This window comes from Asterias amurensis, chromosome 5 (assembly GCF_032118995.1).
Source record: "Asterias amurensis chromosome 5, ASM3211899v1".
In the NCBI taxonomy this organism is placed as follows: Eukaryota; Metazoa; Echinodermata; class Asteroidea; order Forcipulatida; family Asteriidae; genus Asterias; species Asterias amurensis.
Genome location: NC_092652.1, coordinates 11,756,666 through 11,777,476, shown reverse-complemented (window position 1 = coordinate 11,777,476; position 20,811 = coordinate 11,756,666). Strand labels below are relative to the sequence as shown.

At 39.3% G+C, this 20,811-nt stretch overlaps 1 protein-coding gene across 2 annotated transcripts in view; it reads left to right on the top strand.

Moving 5' to 3' along the window:
* The first annotated feature begins 2,771 nt into the window (after window positions 1–2,771).
* LOC139937456 (adenomatous polyposis coli protein-like) overlaps window positions 2,772–20,811 on the top strand; it is a 98,309-nt gene continuing 80,269 nt past the window's right edge. For both annotated transcript variants that reach the window (XM_071932601.1, XM_071932599.1), the window contains exons 1-2: window positions 2,772–2,936; window positions 15,889–16,006. The gene's annotated coding sequence lies outside the window, so the exon portion shown is untranslated. The remainder of the gene's footprint in view (window positions 2,937–15,888; window positions 16,007–20,811) is intronic.

The window sequence follows — 20,811 nt, the reverse complement described above, 5'->3', positions numbered from 1 at the left end:
TGGAACAAAAACAAGATATAAATTTTGTTTAGAGGTAACCTAAGGATGAACTTCGGGACATTCCCTCAACTCTGTCATACTGTAACTCAACACTGAACAAGGGACTTCGGTTAGAAGAAGTCCAGGAAAATCACAGTATAAAAGTCAAAAGCTACAGGGGGACCAGGCAAAATCACCTTCTGTAAGCCTACTCCGCTACTTGGAAAGCGGTCTATGAAAGTGAATTTTCTCGCAGCAGGAGAAGTCCCACGCCATTTTCCGGGAGTATATTATGCCTACGTCATCATCATGTTGGGCAATCAACACTGGCTCCATCCTGTCTAACGAACTGCAAAAAAAAGTCACAAAAGAGAAAGTTCTCTACCAAACTAGCTTTCCCGCGCCCGACACGCTGGGTGTGGTTGCGCATATATGAGCAAAAAATTACAGTGGTTCAATCAAAACTTCACTAAACTGGTTGGGATAGGCCTACTTACTGTAACATCACTATTAGTATGTAAAGGTAGGCTAAATTGTTTGTTGAGCATGATTTTCAGATGGCGTCATGGTGGGTGAGTGGGCTGTCAGGCTCCTAAGGTTTTACCAATATTGGTTCAATGTTGTGCTGATCGCACTATAAAAGCTCAATGCTCCGCCTGATGTGGGAATAATATTCAGTTTTGCACCGCCCCCCCCCCCCCCCCTAATCAATTTGGGATGACGGCATCGTTAACTTACAACCGGGATTCCAGTGAACCCTATTTTTTGTTTCAATGGCTCGATATGAAGTGGGTTGGGGGGAAGTGGACGACGACCGGTCTGTGCAACAATCTAGTGTACCAAAAGTCATCACAGGTCATAATTGCGTGTTTTGTGAAATTCAAAATTCTGGTGAACAAAGCAAACGTGCAGCGAGATAAGAAGTCGTCGCCATTTAAACAACTTTATTTGGATGGGGGGTGTTATCTATTCTACCTGCCTTATTGCTAACCCCATTTGAATGCGTTTTCCAAATCTGATAATCGTCGTAAAGCGTGATGCCACACTTTTGACAGAGAAGCTATTTCTATTCAGAAGATACCAATAGGACAAAGGAACTTCTCAACGCTGTCCCAAATTGCGAAGAAAGTTGGATGTCTTTCAAAGTGTCGTTGTTGTGTGTCTTTGAAAAATAAATAATAGTGCATTATTTGCATACTATTACATGGTACTTTTCGGTGTACATTCTGAGTGTAAACGGGTTGAAATTCCTGGGTCAGACCCGGATTCCGTTGCCGTGTGGTTTGGTCAGTGTGTGTCCCGCAATTACACAGGAGTGGTTCCCTCGGGTGCAAAATCTGGGTTTAAACCAGGCGGGGGGGGGGGGCATCCAAAAACTACCAACCATCGTTTTGGGCGCCGGTTGTCTGTCCACAGTTCCTCATCTAAATGCTGAACTACTGATGAGACCATGTAGTAGATGTAGAAAGGTTTCATGTGCGATACCATGCACAACTTTAGAGTAGCCTTATGCCGACTTAAAGACACTGGACACTAATGGTAATTGTCAAAGACCAGTCTTCTCACTTGGTGCATCTCAACATATGCATACAATAACAAACCTGTTAACGTTTGAGCTCGTTGAGTTTGCGAGATAATAATGAAAGAAAAAACACCCTTGTCCCACGAAGTTGTGTACTTTCCGATGCTTGATTTCGAGACCTCAAACTCTAAACTTGAGGTCTCAAAATCAAATTCGTGAAAAATTACTTCTTTCACGAAAAATACGTCACTTCAGAGGGAGCTGTTTCTCACAATGTTTAGTACTATCAACCTCTCACCATTACTCGTAATCAAGAAAGGTTTTATGATGATAATTATTCTGAGTAATTACCAATAGTGTCCATTGCCTTTAAATGCCCGTGGCGGCCGCCAAACGGCCGCAAGGTTTTAGCTTCATTCACAATGTTCGGGGTTGTAATTAATTTCCCAACGCAAGCATAATTTCGCTTTTTTTTCTCAACCAACAAAAACTAATTTCTGATTTAGTATAAGCCCCTCTATTTCTGTTGAAACTTTTACTATCATTATGATTAAAGATGCTATGTCAGATTTGTAGCTGATTTGACCCAAAAATTTTGATTTAAAATTCAATAGGTACTTTGATGGGGGTCGAGAAAGTTACATCTCATTTGAGCCATTGCTCGAAAAAGTCCGCCAATTATTAGTAGCAGTGAAATAAAGTGTTCAAAACTAGTTTTTGTCGGGATCCCGACAATATATCACGTGACCAATTCTTATGTGTTTTATAAGAAACGTTTTTAATTTTTGTCATGGTTCCTGACCATTAAAAGTAAAAGTTAAACTTTTTTTCGTTAGAGCGGGTGATATTCTTTGAAATACCATTCACTAAAAAAAACCCTATTTTTCAATGTCTGACATAGCAATAATGTGCGCCTGTGATGACTAGCCTATACAGAAAGAGTATATTAAGTAATGTCTCGAAAAGTTTCAATACAGGCAACGGCATGAATACTTTAAAATAAAAGATGTGACACTTTGTCTTTTCGTCCATTATTATTCTCAAAAAATAATTCATGACACGCCCTCTGGCAAGGACCATCTGATCTCAATAGCGCCCCCTATTGTCTTAGAGCCTGACCTGATCTTTAAATGGTCTTGTACCCAACCTACGCGTAGCAGAAATACGGTAGAGCACGAACAAGTTACCATGCGGTTTTAACTACATTATGCATTTCACATGATGACAATAAATTTGACAAGAGAAAGAAAAAAGGTTTTATCGAGGCTTTGACTTGACACCCACTACACTGCTGATCTTGAGAAAGGGTGATTTATGTGAACGTTGCAAGAACTTAACAGAGGAATGGTTCTGATTTTGGAGTTTATGCATGTAGAAGTGTTTACATCTTGAACATAACATTGTTAACAACAGTGCAGACGTTTTCTTTGGTTTGGTAAGTTTTTTTTATAAACCCATTTTCTTTTCAATCAAAGTTAATTTATGAAAGTGTTGCTTTGGCTCGACAGAAAACCCTGTTGACTTGTCCAGCATGTCCAGCATGTGAGCGCTCAGCACTTACAATACATAAATTATGATACTTAGTAACTTGTGAATTGTGATACTGAGTGATATCGGAGAAGAAAAATTTCTACTGTTCAGATTCAGAACGCACCGAGGAGATTAATTCTGAACTTATTTATAAATAATGAATTATTAAAAGAACTTGTTCTGTCTTCCGAAGTAAGCATCTGGTTTAAATTTAAACCTCGGCATGATCAGATTGTCAAAGTTTTTTGTGAAAGAAGTGATATTTTTTGTTTAAGCTGGCAGATTTTATAATTGTAGCACCCTTGTTGTGACTTTTGCCGCATACATAAACATGAATGAGCATGACATGGTACGGTAGCTGACATATAAGGATAACTTTCTGTATGGCGCCACCACTTTTTCACTCATTTTTACAAAAAGAGATATCTCATTGAGGTTAATGAGATACTATTTTATTTCATATCGAATGAAAAAGTGGTGGCGCCATGCGGAAACTTTTCCGACATAATTGTTTCAATAATAATAATTTAGCGGTTTTTCGGCCACTGCCGAGTCCAACACCAAATGGTATTCCCCACCCCGTTAACCTCCACATTCAAATCAAGATTAAGAATATTATTCTTTTGTTGATGTTAGAAATTAACTCCTGTAAGGATTTTTTGTAGTAAATTCTTGAAGTTATTGCATGCAGGCCGCCTTTTCTTGTTTCCGATTTGTGGCTTCCTGAAGGTATACTTTCAAAGAGAAATAAATACCAAAACTCATAATGTCCGATTCGGATATCGTCCGATTCAATATACATGTATTATGAACATTTTAATATGAGAAATGTGTCTCCTATTTTATTGATGACATTATTGTATGCTGAACGATGTACTTTGCATCTGCGTGTTTGCATATTTTTATGTTTTTATTAATTGTAATAATAATTTATAATAATAATTAGTTTTCATTAGCACATTTCATAATAACATCTCCATGTGCTTTATATTAGTGCCCTGTCTTTGGGTCAATAACATTCCTTTATAATCTTTCTCAGCTCCCTGTGGAGTATGCAGCATAGTTGCGATAACATCCAGGAGGGTTATGTTATCGCAACATGGCGCGAGTGGCTTTTTTCATACACAATATCAACCTCTACCCTTGCAGTTAACATACATTTGTGTACCCCTGGGTGAAGGGAAGCAATAATAATGTAGTAACATCTTGCTAAAAAGGAACAAGTGCCATGACCACAAGTTCCAACCCACACTTCAATGACTGAACCACCAGAACTTGAATTTGATGCTCTTATTATTAGTCTAAACCACTCGTCCATGACATTGACACTCTAAATTATGTACACCAAAATATAAAATTTTCAACATCCAAATGAGGGTGAGCCTATACATGTTGCAATGTGCTACATAACGATACACTTTCTTTTGTTTAGCCTTTGGTGTACGAATGTGTACGCATATTTGTCAATTTGTAGTTGACAAAGATGACCTCGGTTGTCAGTTACCACTTGTGCACATGTTAGTTGAAGGACTTTAAAGCATGGGAGTTGGGTGTCAACAAATTAAAATGATTGGACAAACACCCTGTTGTTGTGCAGCCTCATACATGTATTACAGTTTATGATGGTTACAGACTGGTTTGAAAGGGGTTCAAAATTATCAACATTTTCACAATGATTGGGAGCAGTGTTGTAGCTACACCAATTCTAGGGTGGGCTCTAAATCCAATTTAGTCCACTAAGAGCAAGCTGACTAACAAAATGATTCATGTTAAGATATGGGGCCATCATTGCTAAAGTACAATCTGGTGGAAATCTGTGCTGGGCAGCACAGTATATTTTGCTCAGAGTGCGTGGAAATTTGTTTGTTCTGGGCAAGCCGAACCAGCACCGCCCTACACCGCCCAGTCACCGTGGCTACAACACTGCTTGGGAGTAAAAATAAACACAAAGGTGGAAATGGTGGATGCACATTTTTTAAGGTCCTACTACTTGCCGTCAACTCGCGTCAACTCGCTTTGTGCCATCAATTCGCCGTCAACTCCTCGAAGATACATTTAAAATTCACTAAAGAGGCATCTAGAACTGTAAAGTATTCGCTCAAAGAGAATTTTTTGTAAAATTTAGGTTACATTTAGGTATAAAAATTTATTTTTTTTCTTGTGAAAAAATTATCTCATAGCAGCAAAATTATCTCATAGCAGCAAAGTCGACAGCCGCCATCTTGCTTTTTCACAGTGCTTGCACAACATCGACAACAGAGGGCGCTTTCCCGCATTTGGATTAGTCTTGGCTCAAGATCTCAATGATCGGTACCGCAAAGTGTATTATGGACTGCGCGTTGTGTAAATTTATCGCTTACTTCTTGGGTCAAGACTAATCCATACCTGCCATCTGCGTAGTCGTTGAGTTGACGGCACTAAGCGAGTTGACTTCTTGGGTAAGTTGACGGCAAGTGGTATGCCCATCCGTTGTCTTATGTTTGTACTCAACTGGTCTTTTTCAAGTTATTAAGAAATTTAATAAGTTTTGGCAAATTTTGCATCTAATCTTCATGTCAGTCAGGGGATGGCAGTCAATTTGTTTTGGGTGGTTGCCATCATTTGTTTTTGATTAGTAGTAATTTTTATTAGTATTTAAAAAAAATATTTTTGTAACATTGACTATTTTTCTGGATGGCTGCTAATCCAAAGTTTCTATGGTATAGCAAATTTGTCTTTGATTGCGAATCGGTTTTGTCTAGCTGGGTGTTTACCTCTGGTCAGTAAAACACTAACAACAATTATGTACATTGGAAACCAGGTTCAAAGAAGTCTTGCCTATATATTCAACTTGAAAAACATGAAAGTGGTTGATTTCCATACGTACAGTTTGTACAAACAACCTGGGCTGAATGTCTGTTATAAATGTGGAATCACTTTCCCAACATAATGGCCTTGTACTGTTGACACAGGGTACTTTTACATTTTCATTACCACTCTGATTCTGAAAAGACTACACAACAAGACAAAAACAAAATGTGTGGAGACCACACAGCATACTACAGAGACTGATTTATAAATATCAATAATAATACAATTAGGTTCTTACACTTTTATGTACATTAGGCCTATAGTCAACAAATCGCAGGTTCTCGATCAAGGCGCTGAGAAGAAAAAATGGAACGTGAGAGTTATTTTCAAATTGTTAAAATTCTCTAATTCATGAGCATTTTTTTTTTTTAAAGCAGAGCTGAGGTAGAAGAGCAGATGTCAGCTACATGTATGTGCCCGGTTTAATGGCTCTGCTTAATGTAGAATTCTGCGACCCATTGAATGTGCTTTATTAACGGGCGCCGCAAGTGTACAATGTAGAAGTTGGTGGTAAGCAGTAGCCATGAAATTTGACCACTGATAACCCTTTATTTGTATGATGAAATGTGTGTACCATAAAAGATACCAGCAGTAGCCAGTGTTTTATGTAAGCTTGAAGCTCCTAAGAATGTGCTGTGTACATACACTTACAATTAGTAATGTATCATCTTGACTCTAGTCTTGGTTCCACTTGTCTTGTCACGATTGTCAATGTCATGTTGAACCTTGTTGCCGCTAGAGGGCACTGCATGTACCATGACCACATGTAATGTACATGTAAGCTTGGGCGATATCACGATATTATCGAATATCGCTATATTCATTTGGAAACGATTTCGATATCGGATGGATTTGGTTTTAATCGAAATATCGATATATCGCGATAATCGCGATATATCGCGATATTGATTAAATATCGCGATGTATTTGCTAGCTTAGACATCTTGCACCCCATGGGTTTGGAGTAAAACCAGAAGAATAGGTCATTAGAACACCTCTCTTATGCTATGACTGTCACTCCTACAACGTTCACTTGGAGTTTTAAGACTGATGATGTCAAATTTAATTAATCGCGATTATATCGAATATCGCGATATATCGTGAATAAAATAAATCGATATCGCCCAAGCTTTTATGTAATGTATTTGTGATTTACCCATTGGGCAGCAGCTTGGTACCAAGACTAATTTTAACATTTTTACGAAATAAGTTAAATATTAAATTATATTATTTTAGTTATGTTTTACTCCTAAGAACAGGCTTCTTCAGACTGGTGACCATGTCCTGTGCCAACAATGCTCAACAGAGCATACAACTTTCAGAACATTTTAAAGAGCCAATAAAGGATGATCTCAATATTTCAACTATTAACCTTTTTATGGCCAAATAGACATTGTAGATACTGGTTAATAACCATTTTACTCTCAAAATTTGCATTTAGTAACGAATAACTCGAGTCAAAAATGCACCCGGTCGCGCGGCTATTTTAGCCGAGGGTCACAAACGGCTTATCTATTATAATGACCTCTTGATGCCAGTGACGATATTCCCCTAATTGGTACGAACACAGTATTCCAGCTTTGGCAAACTGAGGGCGCTATTTTCCACACCAAATAGCCGCCACTGACGTCACAATTCCTTTGTCGCGCAGGTTTGTTTGACCCCGCGTTTTTCAGAAATTTGGCTTGGAGCATTCTGTAGAAAAACCATTTTTACCATGTTTTAACGCGAGGTAAGAGACTCGTTATACTTTTTTTTATGTTTACTATGGACTCTAGCTTTAAGAAAACTATAATATCTATATATTTGAGATCATCCTTTAGTGGCTGTTTAAATGAGTCCAAACCACACCTACATGTCTGTACAACGCCCTGACCACCAAGATAGAATACAAAAGGCGGTATTTGACATGTTCCCCGGTCTGAAGAAGCTCACTCATGCTCATAAAACATAGCTTTGGAGGGGAACATTAAACTAAAAACAATGTAAATAACATTACATGAACTTTTACTGCGAAAAGCGAACCTCATAATCCAATGATTATCAACTATCTAGGAAATTCTGTTATGCCACCTTTTAGGCAAAGTTTTTTTCTTTTAGAGCTGTTTACATACAATGTATGTCAGACAATCTCAACCATGTCTTAATTGAATCACAGAGCTGGTTTAAATTTGCTCTACTTCTCACACAACCTGAACCCAAGGGTTTCCAGCTGGGTGATAAATGTAATCCACGGAAATTAAGTTTCATAATTTGTCTCATCTTCATTGATTAATACCTCCCCTCCTCATGTCACCGAGGACATCAAATGAAAGAAGCCCTTTCTATGTTTCTCATGTGGGAAAGCTACTCTAGCGTTACAAATCCCATCTGACATTTTGTTTACACTCTGCTATTGTCTCTGGGTTTTCTATGAGTTGTATTCATGTTTTGTGCGACACCCTTTATTACTTGACTTATCCATTGATTGGGGTTTGGTGGCTGACTTGATCTATAATGAATCACTTACAACAGTAGCAACAGTTTCAAGGATTCTCAAATGACAACATTAAGCCAAATAAAAATAAAAACATGTTTAGTGGACCCTTGCCCGCTTACTTTTGAGAGGCCACTTTCTGTTCATTTTTTCCTTGTTTTTATTAAAGAAAAAATTATACATTTTAACGATCTCAGACGAAACAAATATATTTAAAAAAAAACTAAAAAGACAATCAGGTTGTCTTTAAAAACGTGTTCAGCGGCCATTTTAAAAAAAGGATAAAAGGCTGTCCTCCTTTTAAAAAAAAGGCAGGACGCTAAACATGTTTTTATATCATTTGGCCTTAGGATGTTTTTGTTGGAAAGTATTGTGGAGTTTCCTTCTTGGATGGGGCATGGATGGGGGCACTTGGGTCCAGTGGTTTTGAATGAGCATGCCAGTGCTTGGTCACAATGTTTACTACTGACGCAAGATTGAAACAATTAGTCCAAGAATGCATGAAAATTAAGATTGTAAACAGGGTGCTGAATGGCAAAGTTTCAACAATGACATTCTTGAGGTTGGTGGGGGAAAAATTCCCACAGTTGTTCCTCAATTACTGTTGATTTTGAAGAAGCAGAATTCCTGCATTCCAAAATGTCCAGTTTCCCATTAAAATGCACCAATGATCTGTTGTAAGGGTAGTCGTAAATACTTCAACAATTATTTTGCCATTATCCATAAAATCTTACCTTTGCAAGAAGCAATGACAATTATGTGAATTCTCTGGTTTCAACCAGAAATCTGTTTTATTTAAACCCCCATCCAAAACAAAATTATAGGCCTTATTAATTTTAAGCAGAAATATAATGATTTAAAAAAAGAAATTGATAAATATTTTGTTTTAAAATAATAGATGTTAAATTTACATTAATTTTGGTTTTTACCCATGTGCACCGATGTGTGTTAGCACTGTAACTGTATGTTCAGTACTTTCCCGAGTTTTGTGAAAATAAACATGTAGTCATACATGTATTACTTGGGTGGGATTCTATTTTTTACTGAAAATAAGGAGAGTAGGGGTTTCAAAACCAAAGATACATGTTAGCAGGCTTTGCAAGCTTTCCCGCTTGGCATTCTATACGTTCAACAGCCTATCACATGTATAGGATTTGAGGCATTGCATGGTGAGGTATCAATGTTTATAACAAACACCCCTTGCAAGTATTCTGCCTGCTCATTGGTTTAGAGCGCGTCACATGACATGTCTTAGTTTTGCTAGACGACGGCCGTGTGATAGTGCGTCGGTTTACCATGCGCTAGTCCGACAGACTAGCACACGGCGCCGTGCGCTAGTCCGTGGATTGTACAGTATTTAGAAATGTTTGGGGTGTTATAAAACAAATATTGACTGATAGTACATCTAGGATAAAGAAGTTAGCCTGTCAGAATGAATAGAAATAAGGAATTTTACATTGTGTGTACTAGTTTCACATTGAGGATGAAGTAAAACATCCATCAATCTGAAGCTGACAAAAAATAACAATAAGCGACATTTACACCTGCAACACAATACAAAAGCTTAGTGTAGATCGTTTAGACCCTCTCTTCATTTCTGTTCGCACGCTTAAATAAAGAGCCATCCATCATAATGCTTCATGAAAAAGTTTTTTCTTTTCATATTTGATTGTTCATGGAATATCAACACTCTATGTAGAATGCCCTTTGAATCAAGAAATTTGAGTCAACTGAAGAATGGCATACATTGTAACAATGCGTTAGGCTTTACGGTCCATACAATACTTGTGCACATATAGGGCTTGATGGATTATGCACGTATCAATTGTAGTCCCGGCCCTGGGGGACCCGGGACTAGCGGCGACTTGGCCGGGGATGTAAAAATGGCTCGGCGTGATAGTCCCTGCCATGCCCCGCTACGGCCCGGCCGGGCGGGGCACTTGTTTTTTGTACATCCACGGCTATACACAGGCCTCGGCATGCGGGGCATGTTATAACAAACCCCGCACGATCCCGGCCCCGACATGCGGGGCATTTATAACAAACCCCGCACGATCCCGGCCTCGACATGCGGGGCATTTGTTACAAACCTTGTGCTATCCCGGCCCCGACATACGGGGCATTTGTTACAAACCTTGCACTATCCCGGCCCCGACATGCGGGGCATTTGTTCTGACTGATGGCTATTTACCCCTTGCTTGCAGCAGAGAGCCACGGATCGGAACGCTCAACTGCAAATTAATGTGCGTCTATCATTTCCACTGTTTTGGGGGTCAATACCTTGTCAACCTCGTTTCCAGGTGTACGATTTTGCCGTGCCATTTTTTATATTTCCCAGAATGCTTTGCTCGGTCAATACCCGTCATTTGCATAATAAACATGATTATTTTTCAACACAAGGAAGCCGTACATATGATGTAGACCAGTAGCTGACATTTTCACTTGCGATCGCTGTTGTGCTTGATGAGGTCGTATTGATCAGGACTGAAAATTTAAAACGTCTTCGTTTTTAAAATCAGCTTTCATTATTGATGCATACATGCATGTTTTTGTTTATATTTCAGTTCCCAGGTTTTATAAGCCCATGATAAGGATATCTGTTGTTTGATTTTATGTTTTTTTGACAATGGGGTCCTTACTCTGGGATCTAGAGTAGAGTGGGCCAGTGCATGTAACGTAACCGTGGGATGATCATCAACAGCACTTTTTTGACAGTTAATATTGCATGAACATCACACAACACACGTACACACGTGCGCGCACACAGAACAGTCAGTTGTCAAGTTAGCACATTGCCTGGTACCCAACAGATATTTTTGATCACGATTACCCACTGATCAGTGCGATTACCAGTTTAATAGACTGTGCAAGTCTCGCGCGTACCGGAACGAGAAAATACGTTAAACAAAGAACATATTATAATTGTTTTTCTTTTTTAAATCAAATGTTTGTTTTAAATTATATCTATGAAGAAATGTGAACAATAGAAATACTCATTTCAAGTTTTATAAAATGTATTTTAACTTTTGTATTGAATACAAAAATAATTTGTTAAATATTACGTTTACCGCAAAGCCCTGAAATGAAACTGGTTACATCGGCCTGTGTGCGTGCGTAAACGGATCGGATCGAACCGTGCCACACTGCTGCTGGCTGTGCGTCCGTCGACGAAATATGGACAGCTTTTCATTCAAGGCCGGCTAGGTATGTCCCCGCTATTGTCCCGGTAGGGCGGGGAAACAAAATGTACAACCTCGCCAAAGACCCCGCTATTGTCCCGGTAGGGCGGGGATACAAATTGTACAACCTCGCCAAAGACCCCGCTATTGTCCCGGTAGAGCGGGGAAATAAATTATACAACCTCGCCAAAGACCCCGCTATTTTCCCGGTAGGGCGGGGAAACAAATTGTACAACCTCGCCAAAGACCCCGCTATTTTCCCGGTAGGGCAGGGAAACAAATTGTACAACCTCGCCAAAGACCCCGCTATTTTCCCGGTAGGGCGGGGAAATAAATTGTACAACCTGGGCAAAGACCCCGCTATTTTCCCGGTAGGGCGGTGCACGGTTTTTGCACATCCCCGTCTATGTCCCGGCTACCTCTGCCAAAGTCCCGGGTCCCCCAGGGCCGGGACTACAATTGATACGTGCATTAGTCACTAGCATTGATGTGAATTCTCTTGATGAGAAAACTGCTTGGTGATTCAAACTTGGCTCTCAGGTAGCCCAGTGGGCTTGTCAAACACTAGCAACTGTACCCTCTTAATATATATTTTTTTAAGTTCCAGTGTGCATTATGTTCATCTGATACACTGTATGTCTGATGGTAGGCTTCAAAAAAATCATGGGCTATTCAAGTACAGCTGACTAGTCTAGAAGATCAGTCAAAAGAAAAAGGTAGTATTGACTGGCAGTCAGTTTAAAATTCAAACAAATAAATAAATTTACAGGTCTGTATGCTTCGGTTTTGAAAGGGCAAGGGCACCAAGGCATTTTCTCTGTGGTAATGGGCACCCTATGACTACGAGTAAATTGTAAAGTTCTGCTGTATACAAAGTATGTAGCACATGGTAGCATTCAAAGGGCACCAATGCAATGACCAGGGGGTATGGAGGTAATTGCCTTCGTTGTCTCCTTAAAGTATCAAGCCTGACTTTAATTTTTTAAATTATTAAGGAATTATTCAGTCAGTTTTCGCTGTGGTTCATTACCTGACTGTACATGTTTACAAAGAGTTAACATTTTAACATTTAGCCAAAACAGGGTTCTCCCCAGGTTTTATAAAAACTGGGTGTGTTCTGGAGCCAAACTTTGGAAGTTTTGCGTAAACATGTTCTTCACAATGCTTTCTACTTTGTGTTTTTCTTGGTTTTAAAAGCCTTATAGTACTGTGCAATATGGAGTATAATATTATGTTTTCTGTGGATGTGTTTTGTGAAAATAACAGCTGAATTGTCATCGAGTATCAGCTCGAAAATTTTGCATTTCGAACCCTGTTATAAATCATGGTTTGAAAATGTCAATCCTTTTCTCCAAATAAGCTTCTACACAGAATACATGATGTTTTGTTGTGTATTTTGTACATTGTAATCACTGCATAGTACACCAATAACAATGTGCCACCATGGAGTATTTAGCCTAGAGACTTGTTATCAATCAATCAGACCACATGACTGAAGGGCGCTTAGCATCTATACTACACCTGACCTAATTTTTTGCTAGCGGCTGAAAACATTGCCCATTGTTCATGTTGTTCTCCATATATGCTGTTGTCTACCCTGGTTTCCTTTCTTTTCCCCCAAGATTTTGACCCAAATCCCGTGTCAGGGCCGGCACAGCTTGTCCCCAATGGTAATTGTGCAGTTTTGTGATTCAGATGTTTTGAAAATTATGAAAAGACATCTGCTCTGATTTTGTTGTTGACGGTTGTATTTGTATTAAGGTAAAAGGTGTGCTTGCAATTGGCGGTTTCGCTTTGATCATGTTGATGTGATTCGCTTCACAAGCAAACCCACCGGTTGGAGCGATATACAAGGTTGTCTTGAAACTGCATTTGTTTCCTTTTTAAACTTTTACATTTCAAGGGTTGTGTTTGGGGCTGTTACAGTGTGTTTTTAGGTTGTACTTTCAAATTCATGTACATGTACAATTGGGGGTTTCGCTTTGAAGTGACTCGCTCCACAAGCAAAAACTACCGATTGGAGCGAGATTTATAAGTGTATCTTTTAAACTGCATTGGTGTTTTTCTAAACAGGACTTGCAATGTACAGGGTTGTGGGTTCAAATCCTCTAAGCTAACTGCTGATTTCACAAAGACTAGAATATTTATAAGCATTGTCCTCTAGTTACTGATCACTATTTCTTGATTTAAGTGCATTTTGTTATTATACATGTAGACATTAAACCAGTGTTTGTATTCAAGGAAAATTGGCTGTTGCCAGCGTGATGATTATATCCCCTTGTGGGAGTTTGCCAAGTTCCCTTGACGGGAAGATCATTTAACATACAAACAAGTGTTCAAGCGCCACATGGCCAAAATGTGCATTACACAAGCACCTATAGGGACATTGCCTTCCAAAATGATGCAACCAAATTATTGTGACAATGACATTTCAGGGCCCAACCCAATGTCATAGCTCGTGGAATCCGTTGCCAATACATTTAAATCTGGCTAATAATGTAGATTCATGCGCTTGTCAGGGCTCAGTTACCAGAGAATTCTTCGGTAAGCAGTGTCTTGAAACTAAGCCCTGGGCCAATTTCATAGATCTGCTAAAGCAAAAAAAATTGGCTTTAAAAGCACAAAAATAGCTTGCTTATTTTACACATGATTCTGGTCAAAATGTTAAGCCATCTTATATGCATTGCTTGTGACTCGTTTAGCTGATGTTCACTTAGTATAACAATTGAGTGGAGTCTTGGTAGGTAATCTGATTTTACTAAGCAAGGATTTGTTTACTTGAAAGCAAAATTTTGTGGTAAAGCAGCTCCATGAAATTGGCCCCTGGTGAATTGGGTCAAACTGTCTTTACCGACATGTGTGTACAGTTATGCCTTAATTATTTTTCTAAAACTTGTTCAAGCTCATTAAAAGATCAGTTCAAGGTACTTACTACGACAACCATAGAGCAAGGACAACAGTGTACTTGGGGGGGGGGGGGGGGGAGATCTGGTTGGCTTAGGAAAGAGGACAACAATTACAAATTTCTAACCTTGATGTTAAAATGGTGTAAATTGTCACTGTGTTTGATATCCTTCGAGTGCAATTTTTGTCTATGGTCTATATACATTTTTGTAAAGAGAATTTTGAGTTTATTTTTGAATTCTGATGATGTTTAGTCAATGTTGGAATGTTCAGACCCAGTTGTTTTTGCTGTCAGATGTCGCCATGATTCAAATTTCACTTTGAAGAAAAGTATAAAATAAAATTATTGTTTGTTCACCATTTCAACATGAGGTAAGGGACCTGATACTTCCCCCCCCCCCCCACTTTCATGAGGACTCTATTGGAAAGTTAGCGTATTACGAAACGCAAACCGATCTTGGAGCCCCTCTTTAAACTTTTTTTGATTCGATGCCCATTTATTCTAGTAAAGCCAACAGTTGATTGTATTCATCATAATGGATTTAATTTTTGTTCATGTGTGCAATGTTTACATTTGTTGTTAAAGTAACAAATCCTTCTGAATAGTAACCCCGGTCAAAATTCAAGAGCAAATAGAGAGGGTTGCCGGGCAGCGTATAATTGTAGATAGCACTCGAGACACCTAGAGTGTTAGACAAAGACATTCCTGCCTATGAAGCATTGGATCATCAAATCCCTATGATCAAACATGCCTCAGATAAAATAAATAATAAATCAGGGATCAGTCGGACAAGCTTGAATCAGGAGGAGGGATTTGGGGTCTGGAATCCCTCTTGGAATCTGTTTGGGGAAAAAAACCACAGGGCGAGGGTTAGCTACTGTTGCATAGGTTTCAGGCATAATATTCTTCCTACTTAAAGCTTGGTTCATACTTCCTGCAAATGCGAATGCGATAGGAATTTATACGTCACAGCCCTGCAAAATGTTTCACAGGAGGTGAGCACAATTTGCTTTAGTCTGTTTGCCAATTTCTATTGCCCAGAAACATCATTTAGTGTGCACCAAATAAGTTCAGTCTGAATTTCTTGCTATAATGCAAAATTGCTGGACGAAATCGCGCCCTGAAGCTCAATATTTAAATCTGTTGTTCATTTGGTGTCTTTGTAACAAATTGTAACAAAACATGTCGGCCTGTGTGCTACGTTTTTGAAAGGGCAGGGGCACCAAGGCAGTTTCTCCTTGGTTAAGGGTACCCTATGAGGAAATTGTAAATTTCTACTGGGCATTTTAAGGGCACCAAGGCAATGACCTTGGGGCATGGAGGCAATCACCTTCATTGCCTCTGTGAAGTATCAGGCCTGGTTTGTACCCAACACACATGATTGTGGCTGTCCATATTTCTGTTTGTGTAAATTTTTCATTTTTTTTTTTTTTTTTCTTCAATCCAGATTTTCTGTGACTGTGTCAGGCAGCACCAAGCATCATGTGAGATTGGAACCAGTTTGTCATGTTTCACTCAACCTGACTGCATGGACTGGGAGGGATGTCACAGAGTCTACTGACATGGTACTTATTCGTTAAGATGTTGTAGCGTTTAGGCTATTTGTAGATTCCACTGAAATGGTACTTAAACTTTAAGATGTTGTAGTGTTTAGGCTATTTGTAGTCCAGAAGGTTACTTGCTTTTAGAAGGCCACATTCTGTACTAGAGAAACATAAATGGAGCCCTGGAATTTGACTCAAGGTAAGGCTGCAAGAGAATGTATACAAAATGGATTGTGTTTAAAAGGCTGTCAGTACAGCTGCCGATTTCACATTGCTAGGATTAATCCTATCTCAAGTTAGGACAAGTAACTCGCCCTAACTTACATTGTAGGATGGGTTCAATGCGTCTTTATGGCTATAGATATGGAACTGAACTCGTCCTGAGTCCTAAGATTAATCCTAAGTTCGAAAGAGTTTTGTGAAATCGACGGCAGAGAGTTGAAATTTCGCTTGATTTGAATTCACCATATTTTTGACCGCATGAGGGCGCTCAAAATAATTTTTGTATCATTTTAAGCTAATCGTTTAAAACAGTTTCATCAGCGGCTTTCTGTCACTCCAGTGCACCGTAGTTTTAGGTTGATTTGAGGTGGGTTATAACGGCTCCCTTTGATTAAAAAATCTTATTGTCTGTGATGGATATGATGTCTCCGGTTGTATCAGTATGAATGAATCTCCGAAAGTACTAACAATATTTTGAAAGCGCCCTCACACGGTAAAAAATATTGGCATTTGGTTTGATTTGATTGGAATTGAATTGATTTGGTTTGCTTTAAATTGATTTGATTCAATTTGATTTTATTTGAATTGGCTGAAATTTGCGCGAATTGCACGCAATTCGGGCGTTTTTTTTTTGGCCTGATACGCCAGCTTATGCATGGGGAGAACCCTAGACATATAAAAAAATAAACAGGACTACATGTGTTTAGAAAAAGTTAACATCCAACACATTATTTACATTATGGATAAAAACAAGAAGGCAGTATAAAGTTGCCAAATCTAAAGTTTGTACAAAGTTAAAATGCAAATTATGACTCCCTTGACCCTTTTGGCTTTTGAGTTATTAGTATCTGGTAGGCCTACAGGCGACTTACATGGTGTCACTGCAAACCTTAACGTACTTGATACACTTTATTATGTAATGAAATTATCTTCATCGGTAAACCATGAATACTGCACTAGATGTGTGACTAATCCCGTAATGTGTAAATTAGCCACTAGATCGTTTTCTCATTCAAAGATTCCAAAACCGTGTCCCCTGGAGGCTGGTTAACCCTCTGTGGGGCTGTCGGGGTTTTTTTCGAAAAAAAGGAAGCAGAAGAGAAAAAACCTCCCGCCCTGGTCAGTTGATATTATACCCTTTGCTTTTTTGATGTTTCTCCGAGATCCAATTTGGCAATTTCAAAAGCCTGGTGATATCCCATTCATAGCTTAAAAGTGCAGCGGGGCATGTGTTAATACCTGAGTCATAGATCAGCAAACATTGACTGTGGACGGATTAAGGTTTATTTTTTAACAGTTAAAGTGGTCGCTTGGGGGTGGGGGGTTGGGTTGGAGGGAGGGGAGAGTTAATGGAAAGTAGATGGTACACGTAGATCGTGCAAAAGCACAAGGTCGGTAAGCTATAAAGGGTCGCCAATCTGCTCATGAATTTGTGATTTGATAATTGTTGAAAATTTTAAACCTTACTGCATTTAAGGGAAAAGTGAACACGTATGAACCTTAAGTTTTTGGAAATGTTTGATTGTTTTAACCCAATAGAAATGCAGATTATAGGGACTATAAAAAAGCTAATCTGTGAAAATTTCTATACTAAAGGTGGTCGCTTTTTTGAGATATCGCCGAAAAATCTGGAGCTGGAACAATCATAAGAATAATCTGTAATTGGCAAACCCAATCTGATTAACGTACAGTTATAGTACTCAGCTCAAAACTTTTGGGGATAAAAACTTACAGTTTTTATAACCACATTACCTTGAATTGAAGTGATTCTCAAAAGCTGACTTCTACCCAAGTTAGTTTTTGTCATCAATTGTAAACTGAATAACGAATACCTTCCCTTAAAGGAACACGTTGCCTTGGATCGGTCGAGTTGGTCTATAAAAAGCGTTTTGTGACCGTTTGTTATAAAATACATATGGTTAGAAAGATGATGTAAAAGTAGAAAACAATGATCTACACAAATATGCCTCGAAATTGCGTGGTTTTCTTTTTACCTCGTCCAATAATACGGTCGGCCATTTATGGGAGTCAAAATTTTGACTTCCATAAATGGCCGACCGTGATAGTTCGCGACGTAAAAAGAAAACCGTGCAATTTTGAGTGCTACTTGTGTGGATCATTATATTCTACTTTTAAAACATCTGTCTAACCATACACATTTCATAACAAACGGTTTCAAACGCTTTTTATAGACCAACTCGTCCGATCCAAGGCAATGTGTTCCTTTAAAGCACTTCAACAGTCCCTATACATATTGTAGGGCCTACATATGTGTAGTACGGTATTTTATCTCATTATTTACTAGTTTAACTTTCCACTAAAATACAATGTTTAGCGTTTTCTGAGACTAGCAGGGTTCTCATACACAAACAGCAAAGAAACTGTCTCTCAGCTAATCACTTGGTCACAAAAGCATGGAAGGAGAAAATGGGGAAGACAGAATCTCAGCTATACAGACATAGTTGCCAGGGATCTGGGACAAGCTTCCTAATGATCTCAAGCCTGTATGCTTCATGCAAAGACACCAAGGCATTTTCTCCTTGGTAAGGGGCACCCTGTGAGGAAATTTTTAAATTTCTACTGGAGAATTTCAAGGGCACCAAGGCAATGACCAGGGGTCATAGAGGCAACCAATGCCTCCAGTAAGTATCAGGTCTGACCCTTGGCAGTTTGGGGATGGATATAAATGGGCAAATCTCAACATGATTCCAAAAGATAGAGAGAGTCTATGGATAGTTTGCATTTATGTGCATTACTGAATTACATACGTACAAGCAGATCATTGAAAGTACATTTGGGTCCACATCCGATCAACCACTGGTTTCAGTCAATATTTGTAGAGCGGGAGGCTGAGACCGAGACTGCACTTTACTGCATCATGAAGTGAAGAAACCACTTGCTGACTGCCACCACGAGTCAAACTTTATTTGCTGTGTTCTGGTGGGGAGTAGGCTGATTAACAGCTAATTAGAACGTGTTTGATTAATGGCTGAGTCACCCTCCATTAGAGCTTAATGTTTGTATGCCCTAAAATGTATGTCAAACAGTACATTAATTTGTTACTTGCGAAAAAGGCAACTTGCCTTTGAGAAAGTGGTGCATTGATTTGGGAATGGTGTTGGAAAGTGCAATAGGCCTACAGTAATCGTGGCTTCTGTTAGTGTTTGAATATTAGTCACTCAGTAAAGCTCAAGGCTCAACATTTAGTATTTTCCTGCGAGGTATGTGGGACTACGTTTGAATTTCAGCATGTTGTACAGTACGTGTATAAATGGTTTACAAGTTGATGTGGTTCAATATGCTGCCAATCAAACCGGGAACACTGGCGAACCCCTTCTCTTTTCGAGTGCACTGGTTTCTTTTACACTCATTGCACACAACTACATGTACAATACCAACAGCTTGACGTCCCATCCGAAGTTCGAAGCATCATGATTAGCTGTTTTGCTTAAAAAGCATGGAGGGACACATGACCTGCATTGGAACCCTGCCGAACCCACGCTTTGCTGATGCTCTTAACCGCCATGCCGTACCTCCAGTGTGTGAACATTACCTGCAGTGAGGGCCTTGTTGCCAACACATGCTGGCCTAAATCTTCCATTGTCTTTAAAACCACATAACACATTTGGCAGCTCATACATGTATGCCATGATAACCTAAGCTGGACCATGTCACTTGATCTAGAGGGGTGTCAATCAAACGGAGTCAGTTGTTTTGATTTTGAGTGTGCACTGATAAGTTTGATCTCCACTGTACAGTATTGTGAATGCAACCCAAGTTTAAATTGATCAGTAAAAACAGTTTGATGTTCTTGGGCATGCCTTAAGTTTGCATGATGTGTTTAGTTGTCTTAATATGATAACAAGATTATTATTTTTTTGTCAACCACAACTGATAACAACTACTGCAGCATCCTAGCTTGTCGGAGTAATCATTGTACACATGCCATCGCTCACTCTGGTAGTTGACATAAATTACATACACTACATGTAATGACGTGCACATGTTGTACAGTGTAATGTGTGATGCTTCATTGTTCATTACTATTCTAGACATCAAAATTCTACTACACACGCCATGTACAACAAGGCGTGCCGGTCACTCCATCACTCCAACGCACAAAGTCACAATGGGTTGTAATTGAATTTGTAGTGGACAGAGATTGATTAGAGTCGCAGCATCTCCAGTGTACAATGTCCCCCCCCTCCCCCTCCCCCCTCCCCCGCTCTGCGGCTCTCCTTGAAGCCTCTAGGTACACTAGTAATAGGACCACAGAGCTATCCTTTTTATAGCTCCATGATAAGAGCCTGATAGGAGGTACACACTGCACATCACTCAAACCCATTGGCAAATTTTGGGATGTAAAGTAGGATGAGGGGTGAGGTGGAGTGAGGGTTAGCAAATTTGCTCAGGGAAACCCTTTAATATCGTAAATTGTACGTCTATTGTACGTACACTGTATCAGGCCTGATACATCATTGCCTCCATTCCCCTGTTCATTGCCTTGGTGCCCTTGTAATGCTCCAGTAGAAACTTACAATTTCCTCATAGGGTGCCCTTTACCAAGGAGAAAATGCCTTGGTGCCCTTGCCCTATGAAAAACC